The sequence below is a fragment of the Osmia lignaria genome, chromosome 2 (genome assembly GCF_051020975.1).
Source record: "Osmia lignaria lignaria isolate PbOS001 chromosome 2, iyOsmLign1, whole genome shotgun sequence".
NCBI lineage: Eukaryota > Metazoa > Arthropoda > Insecta > Hymenoptera > Megachilidae > Osmia > Osmia lignaria.
Genome location: NC_135033.1, coordinates 9,614,175 through 9,633,222, shown reverse-complemented (window position 1 = coordinate 9,633,222; position 19,048 = coordinate 9,614,175). Strand labels below are relative to the sequence as shown.

Sequence of the window (19,048 nt, the reverse complement as noted above, 5' to 3'; positions counted from 1 at the left end):
AGAGGAAAAAAGAATAATCTAAATAGAAATTGTCAATTCGCGTTTGATCGCAGAAGGGTAGATCGAGGGGGGAAATCGTCATGAAAAGTCCGTCTGCTTTCTGGCCGATCGTTTGGCTGACAAGAAGTAGCCGAGTTTAACCGGTGCTTTTCGTAGCCGTATAATTTCTCCGTGTTGAATGTAAATTCATCCTCCTTCACCCTCCTCTCCCGGAGGGTACACCGTCCTCGAGTACGTCCCTGTGCTCGCGTGACTATGACCGCGACCACGAGCGAATTTATACCGAAACCACCAAAACGTGACAACGAGCAGGAACGTTGCTGACGACCGGCAAGTAGAGGGAAGTAGAGAGAGTAGCAGAGGGACGGGACGAGTCTTAAATTCACATTAAACATTCATCGGGATAGAGGTTGCTGACAGCAGGCCGATGGAACGGAGATACGGGCATTCCTGATCGAGCTAATGCGATACTGAAAACTGGTCGAGGTCTTTCGCTGTCGACTTTTTCTTTTGTTCGGCTTCCCTCTAAGTCCCGGCTAACGTTCGTTTCTACGAGCTTCCATCAAAAATTCCTCCGCTACTTTGCGGACAAAAACATCCCCCTTGTTAAAAATATATTTATACGATGGTTCCTTTCTCAACCCGCTCGAATCCGATTCCCTGCTGCTGAAATTTCTTTTCCCTTTAAATCGCAACTAAACGTTTTGAAAGAAACGTATCTATAACAAAATACCCACGCATCGATGCATCCACTTGGCTAAGTAAAAACACCGACTCTCCAGCGAGTTGCAAACGTATCTTCTGCAAAAAGCACGGAATAAACGCGTTTCCACGGCATCGAAGCGATCTTGAAATTAAACCGCGACGCTGATAGCGGGCACAGAGCGATTAGATCTCGGCGCAACAACGGCGTCTTGGAAGAAAGTAATTCACGAGCCGAGCGGAGCGGATAAGAAACCGAGAAAAGTACATATATTTATTCCGTTTCTCGCGGTCGGCTAACGCGAACGTTAGCGTTACGACGACTGAACCGTGTAATAACGAGATGCGAGCTATCACGGCAGTGTAATACGAAGACGGGATAGGTGGCGACAAATATCAGCATCAGAACGGGCACAAAGAACGGGCAAAAGACGCGTAGAGAAGCTGAACCGAGCCGAGAAGCAGATGGATAAACTCGTTGCACAGATCGTTTAGCCATCGCCCGCGGCTTTTTCTGATTGCTTCTCTCTCTGCCTTCTTTAGCCCGTGATATTATACCGAGCAATTGAATTTCTTACACCCCGCTAAGTGCTTCCCGCTACCATCGTTTCCGTCCCCCTTTCGCTCCGCGTTCATCTCGACTTCCAACTCGTTACATCCACCGAAATTTAATCAATCGACATTTTAAACCCGCTATCGATAGACCCGCCGCGCAAACGAGAATTCAGAGTAATTCTCTGCCAACCTACCGTGAGGAAATAAAGGTCGCGATTTAACCCCGGTCTAAAGCAGACCGATTCCATTATCCAATTTCTCTCCGCGATCTCGTTATCCCGCTTGAAAAACGAACCGTACGCGACAACCGATCGCACTCCTATACCTTGCATTATTAACTGGAATTAATTATTCGATGATACAAAAATTCGTTCTGAAGGGGGTTCCAGATGATTTTCCAGGAGCACGTGCGTCACTTCCCTTACGGCTTTTTAATTACTCTTTTCCCCGAAGCGAACGACTATCGAAAGCCAGGAATACGTAGAAAATCGTCTTGGACTATTTTTAAGATCCACCCCTACGCGCAAGATGGCGCCTATTTATTTTCCCGCTAAAAGTAGTCGCCTTTCTCTACGCGCCATCGCATCCGTCATTTCTCCTCTTCTCTCCTCGTTTCTCCTATAAGTTCAAGGTAATCGAACTCTCTTGTTTATTTACGCCTGTCCTCGAATATAATTCATCGGTGCCCTCGTCGGTTCTTATTTGTAAACGGGAGCTCTTGCTGCGAGGTTGTACGCCAAACGCGGTCGTTGCGAATTTATACAAAGGATCTTTTAATACCTGTCACTTTAAGATAACAGACTAGGATTTATTAATTGCTGGTGTATTTTCATTCTTCCAACATTCCTGGGTGTCTATATTTTTAATTTGCATTCGCGCCTTATTATTAGATACCTGTTGAACCGCTAACGAGCGACAATTAAGAAGCGTTTCCGCGAGGCTGGAGAGGAGAAGGATTAAAAGGGGACGAGGGCGAGGATAGTGGGATATTTTTGGTGGAGCCCTAAATTTCGAAGCGACCGCTACTCGCGCGATTAACAACACGTTGCGAGCGATTTGTCGGCGTTCCAGCACGAAGAAGCATCGCCACGGTCCCCGACGAAAACGAGCGCTACTATTTTTGTGCCTTCTTCCATGAGATACGCTCGTCGAGACGCGATTAGTGCTTCCAGAGACGGCCGGGACCATCTCCGCTGGTGATGTATTTAAAGGATCAATTTTACAACGGGCTATTATGCTGTACGTGTCGCGTTCGAACAGTTGTTCTTTCAGCTCGGTGAAAATAGCGACACCCGAGGGTAGAATCGTGTTGAAACTGTTTTTTCAATTTGTTCGATCATATCGTGATCAACCTTTCATTATTTTCGAAAGCTATCGTAAACGATCGCCGTAAGAAATACGGTTATCAGGTGTAGAATCCAAGAGTGAAATTAATATATCATTCGTGGAACAAGGCGTGTTACGTACGCTCAGGGTACAACACACATGGCTTCGATAAACTTCCACGAAACGACGCAGCTTCTTGAAACGAGCCGAGTTTCGCACATTTCCTGCACGTATGCATACGTAGACCGAAAGCCACCCTCGCAGACGAAGGGAAGTTTGAACGCGAACAGCTGCTCGACTCGAACGCGTATCAGAAATTCATTTGTCCCGGCTGAAGTTGAGGATATAATTACTTTCAATTAAAGTGCTACGAGCTTGTAATATTTATCTCCGCCCCGATTCAATTAGTTCCTCGTTTAAACTGTCCACCAATTTTCCTTGTTATCGTATCATTTAATTGAAACTACATCGAGACACCCTTTCGACGAATAGGTCTTCCTTAAATTACGTACGATTTCGATCGATGAAAAAACAATGAGAAATATTGATTGAGATTATTTTTAAAACGCGTCATCGGGACTTTGAACGCGTCGATGTTGCATGAAAGTTTCAGCAGCGTCGAGGAAGCCCCGCGACGTTCAACCCTGTACGTTCTGATCGGCTTAGCTCGCGTGTTACAAGGACGCCTGTATAATCGAAGACGAGCGGAGAAAGTTTCGGTGCAATGTGGCTTTCATCACCGCAGGGAAAGACCGTTGCTCGAGAAATGAGACCCGGTGACGTAGCAGCACGCTGCGAACACGTTAATTGGACAGGTATTATTAACAAGACCCCCTAATTATCCTCTAGTTTTTATTCCATAACCGATAGACGAAGATTAGCGATCGATCTACCGAAAGTCACGGTAAATTTCTTATAAAGATAGTTAGAAATATTGCGAGGAGAGGGGAAAATGAAGCAATTAATATTGCAGAATCAATAGAGGTAGCACGCTTCGCGACAAAGACGTCGGCCCAGTATGAAAACGATCGGTGAAAGTTTGATGAAAGGCTTAGCAAGGGTTACCCTAAAGCTCCCCTTTCGCTGTTCCTCCTCGTTGACCAACAGAAATATGCCCGAAGAATTTTCGCGATTGCCAGAACAACGAAGGATCTGGCATTCGGTCATGCCTAATAAACGTTTCGTCCTTCTCCGTCCCGTGTTCCCGGAATTCCAGTCGAAGGGATTCCCGAATTCCATGTATTCCCATCCACGAAGTCGTAACGATTCCTGGAGAACCGAGGGAGACATCCAGCCAAGAAAAAAGAGAAAGAAAATACGAAACGACTGGGTGCACCCTTTGGTTAGCGAGGAACAGGGAAACCACGGGAACAAAAATCGTCTGAAGTCCACCGACCAAGAGCGACTGATTCGTGTCGCTCATTTCGGGCGTGAAAGAAAAGATAACACCTTCCCTGACTCTGGCCCGTGATCGTAAATTTTTACAACGACTACTCGGTGTCGACGTCTCACGAAATTCCCGAATCACCGGCGAAAAATCGAGAGGACCATCTCGAACGCTTCCGACCTGATGCTTATCGGAGAACCCTCGATTGTCTCGTTTATTATGCGAAAGGTGGGTCTAATTTGGCCGAGCCTGGTCATCTTTAATCGCCAATTAATCGATGTTAATCGGAGAAAAAATAATTTTTGAAACGTCTAAAAGACACTTTGACGCTTTGATGGAGACGTTAAAAGGGAAGCGTCGACGTCGTGTCCGATCCCGGTGAAAATCTCATTTTCGACCTTTGTACCTTTTCTCCTTGACGGCCGGGTTGCCGGTAGATTTTGGTCGAGGGATTGGACCATCTCCACGGTGGAAATATCAAGAGCAGCCGGTATTATTGGGCAAGATGAAGTTATTTGGGTTAGGTCGGGTCGGGTTGCGTTATTGTCTGTCCGGCTTCGAACTAGCTCGCGTAATCATAGAGCAAAGCTCCTGATCCTCCTACTCGCTTGTGTATATGTCTCCACTATATTTTATATATCTATACATACAGGTAAGACGCAAAATGTTACGTTTCCTTCCCGTTCCCGGCTTTTCCTTCCACGACCGGCTGAAATTGAAAAATGAAATTGATTCCGGCCCGGCCTTTGCAGCCTCGTGCACGCTCTTATTAGATCTATTTTCTTCGGCCACGGCTATGGTCGTAAAGTTAAAGCGATTAAAGAGCACGCGGTAAAGGTTCTTCTATTTTTTTTCTTCTTTATCACCTACATACTATACTCGCAGGATCGGCCGTAATTATTTTACGACGGTGAATATTAACGTTTAATTTGAAAGAGTATGAAACGAGCAACGAATTAAGGGGATAAAAATGTATACCGAAATTACAGATCTCATTCGGATGAAATTTACTCTTCAGATTTTTCTATAATCCAGTGGAAAAATTATGTAATGGTAGGGGTATAAAATAAAGAACATAAAATCGAAGAGAAAACGCGACAGATAATTGGTGGTCGATCAATCGAGCCGGAAAATTCGAAGGTAATAAAAGGCGGTCAGCGAGGCAAGAACTAACGGAGAGGGTGAAACTGGACGGTCTTGGTGAGGTGTAAAAAAATCAAAAACGACCGGGACACGCCGCGTCCTGGTCCCCCTCTGATCGAGCGCGTAAAAAAGCGAAAACATCGATGGGAGTAAAAAACAATACCCTTGGCGAAACAAAACTCGAAAGCTGGCGTCGCGACCGACACGGGTATCGCTTAAAAAAGAAGGAATCATCCTGCCGGTGAACATGGCAACAATTTATTAAGGTATCCTTTTCCAGCGGGGCTGACAAGTGCCGGACAAATTGAGCGTGCGTTAACTCGATGGATGAATACATTCCGGTTGATGCGAATGGTAGGACTTCAGTGACTCTCAGTCGGCATTAATATTCTCCGTTATCTCCCTGAAATTACAGCTATCAGACACGGAAATTAGCGATAAGAATCATGATCTCGTTTCTGCGATAGCTGAAACGAGCGATGGAGCTCGATAGCGCCAGTCAATCGTCAGAAGGAAGTTTACTAGGAATTATTTTACCAAGATGAAAGCCTAAGGGAAAGCGGAGAACAGGCGGTAGAAAAGTCGATTTCTTCTCGACATGTGGCCCGATGAAGCTCGATCGGTGAAAACATCTGTTGAACGAGAAAAATCCGAGACATCGTTCGAGCGCAACGGGCATATTTATTTCGGTGATTCCCTTTCGACGAGGAGGCTAAAAATTGAATGCCTCCATAAATCATCGCCGATAAGAGAACGTGTTCTTAATGTGAGGACATCACCGCTACCAGGACCCAAAGTTTCACCCTGTCCTTGTATCCTTACCCTACCCTCCCCCCTTTTTCTTTCTAACCCCTTTTCTGGACCACCTCGCGTCCCCGGTTTCACCTTTCCTCTTTCTCTGTCCCATCGAGTGTATCGTTGTACAGGATCTACCACACCAGCCACGCACGCGGCACCGCGGCGGGTTTCTGTTTCTTCTCTGTGTGTATCCTTCGCCGCGGGATCAGATAAAAAGCGGAAGATGGGAAAGCGAGTAGTGGAAGGAACTCGGTTTAGTTTGTCACGATCGTTTAAAGGACGGCCGGCCATGGGGAAGAAGGAACGTGGCCGACGAAGGAAGAGGCGAGGATTTATTGGACTTGTCGCGGAGAAGAATCAAGACTCGTTGTGCTTGCCACGAGACCAGTCCTCTACCAGAAAGCCAATTAAATCGGTCGACAGTCCCAAAAGAGATTCTCACTCCCGTCCAGCTCCTAAGTCTCTCTTTCTTTCTTATACTCTTCTTCCCCTTCGCCCCGCTGTGACCTTTAATCCTTCTCGCGCGAATTTAAATCGCGCGTCCTATCTGCCGACCCGATACGACATGCCTCGCGACTAATGTCCAGCCAGCCGAGAGAAGGTTGGACGACTGTCCGTATTTTCGAGAGATTGATCGGTGCTTCGCTAAAAACACGATCTCTCTTCTCGGCGAGACTTCACTGGAACCGGTGCATTTCGAACTCCTTCCCGCGCTCGCAGCTTCGTTCATCGACGGGTCAAAGGCAATAAGGTAAATTACCCCTCGAACAGTCGTTGTTCAAGAGAAACGGACTGAACAACGGGACAGGCTAGAGTCGGTTGAATTATTCGCGATACTTGGTCAACGAGATCGTTTCTAACTGTTAGCGGTTTTCGAGACGAGGATAACGGTGCCTCGCTACCACAAATCGCTCTGTCCACTGAACGTCTAACGTGTATTCAAATACGATCCATCGATTTTATGATTCTCGTTGCTGGAATCAAGCCATTCCCGGTCTGATCGAAAGTGTCAGAAAAAAAAATTCATTCGTTGAGATTTTGACCCACTAAACGTGTGGCCTGTACGAAAGTGATAGAAAGTCTAAACGCTAACGATTTTCAATCTTAGAAACGGGTTGGTTAATAAAGAGAATAGAAATCTGCGTAAAGTCGTCAGGGGTGAAGGAAAGTTTAAGCGTAGCTTATCTTTCGAAATCCGTTTCACAAAGGTGTTAGTGAATTTTTCATCGGGAAAGCGTCGCCTCAAAGGAGGCAGCCTCTTTTCACCGAGAGAGGAGCAGACACTTTGCAGAAAGGTGCGTAGATTTTTTTTCGCTAGCTCGTTTCGGCGCATTCCTTTGCGTAGCGAGGGGGCGAAAGGAGCGGGAGATATCGGGGGTCTTTGAATGCGAGACCGCGGAATAATTTATATGGAAAGTGAGAGAGAGAGAGAGAGTGAGACGCTTCTTGAGGAAGCATTGTGCTTCGACTTGAATTAAACATCACCCCGTTGACTGTGAGGTTCTGGCTGTGCCTCTTGGCGATGTCGTGACTAGAAGCTCCGGGATAAAGGGGAATCAATAGGGGCGGCAGGAAGTAGGGCTGCTACTATACAAACAGCCAAGGTATTCCGTATCCCGTGGGCCGTACCTGCGTAACGAGACAGAAACGACCACTTGCTCTCCTATCGGTACCGATTTATTAATATTACCCGGATCCCTTACAAATTTCGATGTTCCCAAAAAGTCCTAGTCTGTATCGAAATTCCTTAATTGTAACAATCAATACCTTTTCGTTAGCAGAAACAGTTCAAAGATTATATTGAAACGAACTCCTTGCTCGGGAGTGCAATTTATTCGATTCCCTTGTCAAGTACCAATTCAGTGTACAAATTAACAAACAGGTTGGCTGATTTGTAGAACACAGATAGTCAGTTGAAAGGAGCGAAATCGAGTATTTCCCCCAGCGGTCGTAACAGACCGGTGAAAAAAGGTTCGCTTTATTGGAAGAACAAAAGTCGCAAATTAAAAAGCAGCGCCGAAAGATTTACGTCTTTGACTTGTATTACGTCGGAACGAGGGAACGTCGGGTAAATACGATAAAACGGCAAGAAATTTTCTCTGTTCGTTTCTTTCTCTTTCTCGTGGAATGAACGTTGCATGAAATAAATGCGCTTGATGAACCGGCACAATGCACCGCACGAGAGATGCATTTTTCAGCCGTTAATAAGAGATAACTCGCGGAGCGCACGTGTTTGATTTGCATTTTACTTTGCACGTCGAAAAGTCCTTATCAATTTCAAACGTTCACCACATCGAACGAACCAGCGAGCCGGTTACCAGCTGGACACTTATCGTTGACCTAAATAACTACGGATTTACGTTCTATGCCCGCTCGTAATAATGCTATACCGTTGGGACACGATTTTCTTTCGAAGCTTAACCCTCGAGCCGGGTCAATCGTGACCCAGACCTACGAAAATTTACAACGATTCGTATTCTTTCGAATTAATAAAGTTGGCAATTTTTGCTGCCTCAGAGGGCAGATGATTCGAAATGGCACGTGGCGATGCGAGAAAAATCTGCCATCGAGTTAACAAGTTGCGATACGAAACGTGGTGCGTTCCGTTCACCGATCGAACCATGAGCAACCATCTGCCCCGGGTGAAAAAAGGGCACAGCTTGGTCGACTCTTAAGTTTCACGTGGCTCTCCTGGAAGCTCGTGAAAGATAAAGTTGACTGATGTGCCAGCTCGTGTCGTTGGATCTGATTTTTTTATTTCCACACTTGGAAAGCGACACCACCCTTATCTGAAACGTCTGCCGTCGACCAGACGTTGAAAAGGCGACGATAGCCGACTGACGAGGAAACGTATCGACGCGTCCGTCTCCCGTTTGATAGAAGAACCATAGAAAATTTCGGCACGTCTAATAGGTCTAACGAAATACCAACAAGCCTCCTATTCTCCAGGCTACGAGGATATCGTGAGAGAGTATTTTCCTAACCTCGGGCGAAATTCTTCTTTTCGACGGTCGGTCGCGATCGGGAACCTGTTCAAATACGTCCGGGAAAGAAAGTTGACGCGTCCTTGCGATTCCATGGAAACTAATCCCAGTGTTTGAGCGGGTGAAAAGCGTGGAGGAACCGGGACCAAGTTTTTCCACCGGTCTATTCCTACCCAAGTGCTTCCGCGGAGTAAAGAAAGAGCATCCTGAAATAATATTTGAGCGATTTCGTTGTTCGGGAATCTGGTCGAGACGCGCAGGAACAAATGAGCAACAAATATGTATACAAGTCACTCGACGAACGAGAGGCAGACCGCAGCTGCCTGCACGCCGAAGAGGATCCCTCCTTCATTTGCATCCAGCTTGTCCGCGGTTTCACGTTGCGTATTCGTACCGTTCGGCGAATTGCTCAGGTGCGACAGAATGAAAATAATAACGAGCAGGTGCGGCTGGCCTAATTAAATTTCCCGCCTAACGCGCGCCGCTTCGCGATCGTACGTTACCGGCAATCTCGAAAAAAATTTTTTTCCCTCGGTTTCTTTCTTTTTCGAGACCATATGTCTCGGCACGCGATATTTTACCGTCGCATCGTGTTACCATTTTTTTCCAGCTACGCCCTTACCCCCTTGTTTTTAAACGACAGATTGAAACGAAAGCGGTGGATCGAAGCTCGCGTGAAAGCCGTCCACTTTCTTTAACTGTTTTCCATCGTTCGACTTGGCTGTAATTTTGATGTTTAACTAGGAGCTTAGCTTTGTCTACCCTCGGATTAAAAATCAGCCAGTCATCACCAAGTCCCGCGTAAGGAATATAAATTTATGGATGATAAAGTTTGACGAGGACGATGGGAAAGGAGCACGTCCTGCAATGGTTTCAATGCGCCCGGAGGCGTTTTACTTTTCGAAGAACTTTGTTTTCTCACCGAAATTCCGGCTGGCAGCTGCAACAACAGCATCGAGGCTATGCCTATCCTTTCACTGCAACTTTACCTTTATAAACCGAGTGGAAGTTCGGGGACAAAGTACGGCCGCGGAATAACAGGAAGATACGGAATCCTGTTCGCAGTTCGCAGCCGTACCTATATCATTTTTTTTCTTCTTCTTCCCTTTTTTCTCTTTCCCGAGTTAAGTACGAGCAACCTTGGTCGAGGAAATTTCGAAAGTTTACTTTCGTTGAGCCGCGCCACCGGCGATATTGAAACGCGCCGCAGAGAAAAGCGTCGACGATCGAGCATCTCAAGTCCGAAGGGACGAACAATACCGAAGAATTTAACCCCTTTCTTACTCGTAACGATTCCCTTGAAACGTGATCAATTTAATTATCAAAGGATTAAATGCGAACGCGTGCCCTTCGAAAGGGTTCCATTTAAAAAAAATACGATAAACGTGAAATTTCATGAACGTTACTCTCGTCCGATTCTCGCTCGATACATAAAATTATTATTTGAAAAGCTCTTCTCATAATGTCGAGAACATTTGCTTTCCCGACTAAATATTTGCTCCGCTAGCCGCGGGACGATTTTAACATCTCAAAACACACACGCGTATACACCCATCGGTCCGCTATGACGAACCGTATTTTTTTTTTTTTTTTTATTTTTTTTATTTGAAAAACCTTGTATTCCATTGTGTACTCAAGAATGGTCTCCACGCACGCGGCTCGTGTACAATGCATAGAGAACCAACGAGAGTCCATTGTTTCTATTGTTTGTCTACGCGTTGCTCCGCGTTGTCTACGAATCTTTCGTTTAAAACACGAATTTCCATACGGTTTTCGTGGTTCCTGCTGAGACTGTTTATCTTTTCTTCACCGTTCTCCCTCCGTTCCCCTTTCGTCCCGTACAAATGATCGTCCGTTCCCTAAACGGAATTCAACCATTTACCGTATCGTTAAACACCCATTCTCCCCCGTGTCTATGGGCGACAATCAGACCGGCAATTCCTAAACCAGCCGTTAACCAGAATCTCTATCGTCGATACACACCACGTGGCCGACAGACAACACCGAACGCGGCAACAAAGCCTCGTCTCGGGAGAAGATTCGTGGAAATCGGCAACGAACAATCGGCACAATCAACGAGCAACCCTCTGCGCGTAGCTTCCGCGACGATTCGCGTCCCCTGCCTCTACCCGGCCAGACCATCGTCTCCCCCGAAAAGATGCCGTGAAAAGTGCGAAAAGTTCGCTTTCTGCTCGACCAGCATCCGACGATTATCGCCCCGGGGGTTGTGTCCACGTTCTCCCTGCTTGTAACACGCTCGTACACACACAGATGGTTCCTGCGGATGAACGATGAAAAGAGGAGGCAGGAAAACGTGAAGAAGAGGGAGGCGCGAGCGTACAGATCATAAATTATCGGGCGACAACAATGGGAAGAGGAATCCTCCGTATCTGCATGGCGACACCAGAGCCGAAAGGGCAAATATTTACACTGGCCGGTGGCAAAACTCGAAAGTAATAGATTCGAGATGACTTTTCATTTAAACGAGCACAAAAGGTAGCGTAGCCTCCTCGCAGCCACCCGCTGGCTTGCGGCCTGCCAGGACACAATGTCCTTTCTCTCCTGCCGGCCGGTCTGCCGCAACTCCACGGCACCCTGAACCATTTCCATGCAACGCATCCGGCCTGGGGGCTACGAAATGTCGCTTTGTAGGCCAGCCGTTTGTCAAACGAACGGACGCTAATTGTTATTGCTCGCTAATTTCCTGGATACGGATCCCAAACTTTCCTCGATGTTCGTGCGGAAAATACACGCGCCCTATTCGAGACGCGTCACCCAACGTTAGCCTGTATTAATATTCATTTTGTCACGGTGTTTGTTAACTCGGCCCTTTTCACGATCCCTCGAGTTTCGATATTCGAGAAGATACAGAGTACTTAAAGGGTCCATTATTAGAAGGATAAATGAACTCTATAAAATAAATTGCGAAACGGAGAAAACGAACGGCAATTGCCGATACGTGTCCGGGTTACGTTCGATAGGAAAACATTTTACGGGAAAGCTGTTTGTCGCTGGCAGATAATTGTTATCGCTTACCGATTTTCCAGATGTCACCGGCTTTGAAATCTGAAAAGGGAAATATCTGTCCCCGATACGTTCCGAGAGATTTATCGAGGAAAGGGAAACGGAGTTCGATTAAAAGTCACCTTTTCATTTCAATAACATTAACACGAGCAACTGGTTTACAGGTGGAGCTGATTTCCAAGGCGGTAACGAACGCGTTCACAAGCTACTGTCCCGCCTACAAACACGAAGGATCAAAGGATCGTTGCAAAGGATGACAGAACTTGCACGATCTTTGCGGAACCACCAACGTTACCGACAAAGACGCTTTGTCGACCAGCCTCGTTTACGCGCAAGGTAAACGCTAATTATTATCTCTCGCTAATTTCACAGGTGTCGCGAACATTGAGGAATAATTGTGAAAGGCAACCGCAACGAGAAATGTTTTTGAAAAAGCGATTTAATTACCGAGTCGTTAAGTGTAATTAATCAAATTCTGTTTCATAACTATTACCAACGAAAGTATAGAACACGTTTCGGCATTAATCGTCGTGAAACAGTCTGTTCCTCGTCGAAGTTACACGCCACCCCCCCCGATACATTACGACTTCCTGAAAGGTGATCAACACCCTGACACGTAACACACGAGAACGTGTGTAAGGTCCTCGAGTACGCGCGAAGAGGGGAAAAAAAAAGGAGCTGAGAAATCGTTATTACTGTTTCAGAGACGGCAGAGACAGCGGAACAGCTGTCCTTGACATTGAACATACTGCGGTATGCGTCCACGCTTCCGGTCGAACGTGATCGCGGAGGTGTGAGAGCAGCTGTGACTTTTAACGAAGAACATCCAACTTCTGACCTCGTCGTCATCGATACTTTTTGCACCGTGACCTCCTATAGAAGAAGAAACATCCTCGACGACGTCCTGACATTTCCCAGCCCATCGATTTTGTCCCTTTGTGAATTTATAGAGCCTGCTCTCCGGAACTTACTTTCTCGCCTGGCTTTCTATCCTCCTTATTCTCACTCGATAACCACTCTCGACAATGCTAATTAAGTAGGGAATTTTGCATTTAATATGATTCGAAAAAAAAGAATTCTCAAAGAGCCGAGCTTTATGATTACTTATAAAAATTCATGTTTCAGCCGCATATGAATGACACGAGCAAAGTGTTGAAACGGACTCTGAAAACCCTTGGAAAATAAGCTCTATCCGTTCTCCTTTCGATCCTTCATATCTTCAAAGGTTATTCAAAGCATCGCTATCGCGGCGATGTCGAAGAGAATTTTCGGTCTATTTTCTATAGCGAGATGGTACATCGTTTGACGCATCGACGAAAGTGTCCGGATGGTAAGGGAAGAAAATGCAGGATACCACGAGGTATGTACTTACTTTATCCTATGTCTCGGAACAAGGAGAAAGATGCCAACGGACGGATCAAATTCCTTGAGGAGGAAGTGTTTGAAGAGGACGGGCCTGTACAGAGCCGGTCGGTTGCTAATGGCTCTGCACACTGTGGCTCGAAAACATGCGACGCGCCACGTAATGTTCGCATACAGATACCTTAGACCGAGTATTAATGCGATAACTAACAATAACAAGGTTCAACCCTCTCTGGTGGGCCTTGGAACGGTACGAAACCCTGTGAAACCTCCGTCTATGTGTTTTCGTGATTCCGGTGCGGCTAGCCTCCGGCAGAGACCTAGGCTCCCTTTATAGGTCGGGACACGACACACACGGACAACTTTGATCGTCGTGTTACACTGTGGCGAACCAGCGATACAGTCGACGCTGGATAATCCCTTTTCGAGTAGGGACCGAAGGGTACTTTACCTCCGGCCAGGTTTGCCCTCGTTCAACAATCCCTCCTCGACGTTCTTTCTCGCCTTAGGACACCGAAAACACCCACTCTCCACGCCGAGATTTCCCTTCTCATTATTATAATAGATGGAACGCGTCGTTTCAAACCGCGAGAAACCCCTGACGCTTCTATCGTTCAACGACAAAATTTCCTTCCTCCTCTCGATTAGCTTTCGGACAAGATCATTGGTACCTAATTAGGATTCTTCATTTTTACTTATTCGTTTTTAAGTGGACACGTGTTTCTAGGAGTTTCTAATATATGCAAATGTTGGATTAATCGCGTTAATCGGTACCGATGTAATTACAAGTCTCCCTCGTTTGACAATCCCTCCGTCCTGACGATCTCACTCGCCTTAGGGTATCCAGAGTAAGATTTCATTCCAGGATTACGCTTTCTCATTATCATTATTAACGAAACTCGCGTTTCTTTGCTCGCAGAAAATTGAGCTTTAATTATCTTCGCACAAATGCACCGTGTTTCGGTGCATTTTTACAAATTCCAGATTTGTAACAAACCTGCGCGAAGGTCAACGCGGCTCCGGGTTGAAATGGGGGTGAAAAGTTTGCCGCCATCGTGTGCGATTTCGTAGACCGATAAGGGAGAAGTTTTTTCCTCCAAGAATTCATAATTTTATTAGGAAAAAATCTGCCTCCATTCCGAGGGTCGTTCCCGTCTCGTGAAAGTTTGACACGCTCGCTATCGCTCGCAACTTTCGGCGCGATAAAGCTCGCTAAATTCGAAATTACCTCGAAGAAAGCTCGCTCCTTCCTTTCCGAGTTTCTGGCAATTAGACTTCTTTTCGTTCGGTCGCAAGAGCGAAAGTTTCTTATACTGGGAAGATTGAAAAATCAGCCGCGAGGAATCTTTCTTTTTCTGGTCTCGAACGAGCCGGAGGAAATGTTTGATCGTCGCGTTACAGTTTGGTTAACCGGCACGACCGATACGAAGGGAGAGGATAATCTCTTTTCTGAAGAGAGATTCCGAATCCCTGTAGTAGTAGTCTCACCTCGAGGCAGGCAGGTGCTCGACCACGTATACACAGAGCACCCTTTTTTAACATTCTTCTGGTCCCGGCTGAAGACGGTTCTCGGTGACATTGTTGACCCTCTGCCACATGGCGTTTCGCATATGGCGCACGTTCTACGTGTCGGTTATTTTTTATACACATCTCGTAGATGAAATTCAGCACGCGGCAAGGTGGATAGAAGAGGCCGACAGATTGGAGGCTGGCGTCGCGAATTTAATCGAACGAATTCACTGACTTCGGTTAATTTCGTCGAAAATTTCAGGAAAGACAAGACACGAGACACGTGCAACGCTCAGAATTGGAATATAAAAAATAAAATGTATGAAGTATGAAATATCGAAATATGATCCCGGTAAATGGGAATCGCGTCTCGGGGTAAATGAAAAAATACGGTTATCTGGTTGTAGCCGATAAAAGTAGGAAACTTCAACCCCATTACGTATGCCGGCTACGATTCCCTTCGATGCATCCGCTCTAAGGTTTCTTACTTGTTCCGTAAGTAGAGCCGGAAAAGGATTAATATAAGCACGGAAGAGGGTAAAGTCAATCGTGTGAAGTCTCGCGTAAAGTGGTGTTCGTCCATGGAAATCGTGGTAGTTTAATCAGAAAACTGCAGGGAACGGGGCTAACGTAAGTACCCTCCATCGGTGGAATGTAGGGGCATTTAAGTAGATGGAGGGTATAGACCCCTGTCTACTCAATTTGCTTTCAACCCGAGGGACCTCCCCGATATATATCCCAATATTCCCGGTAACAATGATGAATCACTGCAGAGCAGCTCTTGCACAAGAAGTTGCACATCCACTGCGCTTGTAACGTCTCTCTGCACACACACTCTCTCTCTCTCCCTTGTCCCCTTGAATACTCACGGACTTGGTTTAACCGTAATAATGCGTTCCAGTACTTGGTACAGTTACGTAAAGACAGGACTGACGTAACCAGTCGGATAAATAAGTGCATCTCGTAGCATTAATGCTTACTCTGAAAACTTTCCGAGTATTTGCTTTCGCAATATGAAAAGAACCGGTGCGGCGAAAAAACGAGAGATCTCTTATCCCGCGTTCGTGCTAGCGTTAGGGGTTGCTCGCGTAGACGTCGAGTAATTTTAATTAAGATCTCTAGTTAAAAAGTAGAATTTATATATTTCAACTCGGATGTATATACGCGTTTCGCATCGATTTCGAAATTGGCGATCATCCATAAAACGATACGGTATCGGTGCTTTTAATCTCTCCGGCTCGCCACATAAAATACAGGGGACATGTATAATGCATGACAAATCATTCTTCCCTTGTTTGCCGACCGCGTAATCGCGTGTATGCAGCCAGCCGATCGTTATATTTCTTTCGCGAAAGCCCGTTCCCTGTCCAACTCGAACCTTTCTCTCAGCATTTCGTTAAATCTTCATTTACAGTCGCGACGTTTCATCTCGCGACAAGCAGGGAGCCGCGAAAGGGAAGCGTCGAAGAAGAAGAAGAAAAGAGACGAACGCGACTATTTATTGGCACGATAAATCAAGAGCCGAGGCCGCGTACGCGGCGACCAATTAGCGTTGGATGTTAAGATCGTTGGGTCAGAGCCCATGTAATAATGACGAATCAGTTCGGAGCCGGTCCGCTGGCATAGCTGACTGCCTCTCTTATTAATAAATTCGCTTCCCATGCGACGTCCTATGAATCATTCGATAGGCAACAGGGGAGATTCTATTAGACTGATTGCTTTATGCTTCCATGCTTCAACTCGCGCCTATTCGTCTTCCTTCCTTAGGACCAACAAATTCGTTATCCCTAAACCAGCCCATTTTTATTCTATCCGACCGAGTAACCGGTAAGATATTCGAATCAAAGAGGGTACACGCGCTAAGAGATTGAAAAATTTTCAATTTCTCTGATGAGTTTTTATCCTGAATAGCGTGAATTTTAATCGTGATACGATTGTGCAGCGTGTTAATTGAGAGAGGAAATATTTAATTAAAAATCGTCAAACGAATTCACGCGTGACACTCGATGCCCCTTGATGCGACGCATCGTTTCATCCCTGTTCGACCTAGTTTTAAACTTGATCGTGTTCATTTTGAAAACCACCGAGTGGATCGCGAGCGGAACACGGGCGGACCGCGAACGGATCGTGATTTAACTTCCCTTATCCCCGAAAACTCGTACCGCTCGCACCGAGATGGTAGTTATCTTCCGTTAAATCATACCTCATCCTTGGCTGGGATTAACTCCCCTAATTTATTGACTCGCTTTCAAACAGGGGCCCTTCAAATCCCCGTGACTCGAGGTTAACATTGTTTTGCAGGGGCGAACCTCGTACAAGGATATGCTAAGTCATCGTACAGTCAAGCACCGGTACTAATATACATACCACATGTTTGTAATCGTTGCTGACAAGATACTTTATGCATATTCGTTACGGGCAGAATAATTGACGAATCGTCGTACCGATAAGAGGTAATTAGAAACACCGAATACATTATGCTACGTTCGAGTTTGAATTAGACCTTATTGATCAAAATCGAGTAACTTATAAATTTTCTGTTTTTGCTTTCGAACGATTGCACGATTCAACCCCCATAAACTATAGTTGACGAGTAATTATTGAAAAGTAAATTTGAATACTTTCATTTCACCAGTATTCACGGTAAGAATAGGTGATATTTTTAAAATAATCGTTCATTAATTAACGCGTACGTTCAATCCCTGGTGTTATTCGCGCGCAGTAGCCACTAGCGCTACCTGTCGAGAAATCACGCAACTATTTTACCCGCAATATCATCTTCAAATTTTCGCGCTATAAAACGAATCGTGCATAAATCAATAAAACCCTGAAAAATTAATAATTACAGACATGGTAAAATGAAAAGGCAGGTTAAATATTCTGAGATGTAGTTTTATTCGTATGCGAACAAAAATGATCCATTAAGATATGTCGCTGGCATCGTTTAAAGTATAACATACACGCACGTTTACATAATTTCATTGTCGTCCCATTACATGATATAAAAATTGTTGTTACATCATCGCGATAAATAGAGTTGAGGTTTTACATTCGACCCTTTAAACTTCGAAGCGAGCACATCCTTATATACAAAATATTCTTCATATTATTTATTACTATAAGTATGTTCGAGTAGAGATATGAGTATGAAAATTTCAAGTAAAATTGATCGCGAAAATTTTTTCGTCTCTTCTTTTTTTTTTAAATACGCGTTTAACACTTTCTCGTTGCCGGCAGCAGCTCAAAATTCCCGCAAACGTTTCGCAAAATTTATTATCATAGTCTTACGTGTAAAAATTTCGTGACAACCCTTCCCCGTCTTTTTAAGCACCAGATACCTCATAAGGTTTTATATCTTCACCGATCTGCACGATTTCACAAAATAAATACTGGGCTCGATTCCTTACAAAATATATGTATCAGAATATTACACTTAATGTAAATGTACATGATAAAACGCGTAAAAAATATACCATGAGTTCCTCTATCGAGAGGCACTAACGACAAGGAACACAGAAGTGTTACATAGATCATGCAATGTTCATACATTATCATATATTCAATTTTGCACTTGTTAGAAGATTCGTTTGTCATTCGATACCTGACAAACATTTTAGTCTTAATTTTCCACTCGAGAATTAATCCCCTAAGATACGTGTAGGTATAACCGGGAAACATCTGATGCAGATGAAATCATGTAATAAACATTAAAATCGTTTTGCGATAAATCAACATATCGTAAATATTTATGCGATGATTAATTTTAACAAGAATAAAAAGAAAATTTGCTACCTTCATTTTTAGCCGACTCTCAACAGAATGTAAAATATTAAAAACGTGATTATTTTAAATCAAAATTTCGTATATACAGATTGCAGATACGCCTACACGTATCTTAATATATCTCGCAGAATTTTCAAACACATTTACACACACGATACGCATACGTACGATTTGTGTTTGTGCGGATTCAATTAATTATCCCTACAATTATAGTTACAGGCAGAAACTATACTAAATCAGTTGGGGATTGCTAACGAAATACAATCTAATACTCGCTTAAAACTATTACGTTAATTAAAAGAAAAAAAGGTCGCGTCGTACTGTAAAATGTACGCGGAGATACTTTTGCCTTTAATTGGTACAACCATTAAACGGTTGGCACGTTGTCATCGAATGAGAGTAGAAATAGAAATTACACGTCTACGTATGACTTCTTTTATAGAATTTTGAAATAATCATTTTCTCTACGATGACC

The 19,048-nt window shown here is 44.8% G+C and overlaps 1 long non-coding RNA gene across 2 annotated transcripts in view; it reads left to right on the top strand.

Annotated features, from left to right (window-relative positions):
• Positions 1-16,852, top strand: part of LOC143305466 (uncharacterized) — a 140,618-nt gene extending 123,766 nt beyond the window's left edge. The window contains exons 4-6 of one of the 2 annotated variants that reach the window (XR_013062421.1): positions 12,084-12,255; positions 12,624-12,955; positions 13,045-16,852. This is a non-coding gene — a long non-coding RNA (uncharacterized LOC143305466). The other variant, XR_013062420.1, reaches the window with a different exon arrangement.
• Positions 16,853-19,048: the final 2,196 nt, after the last annotated feature.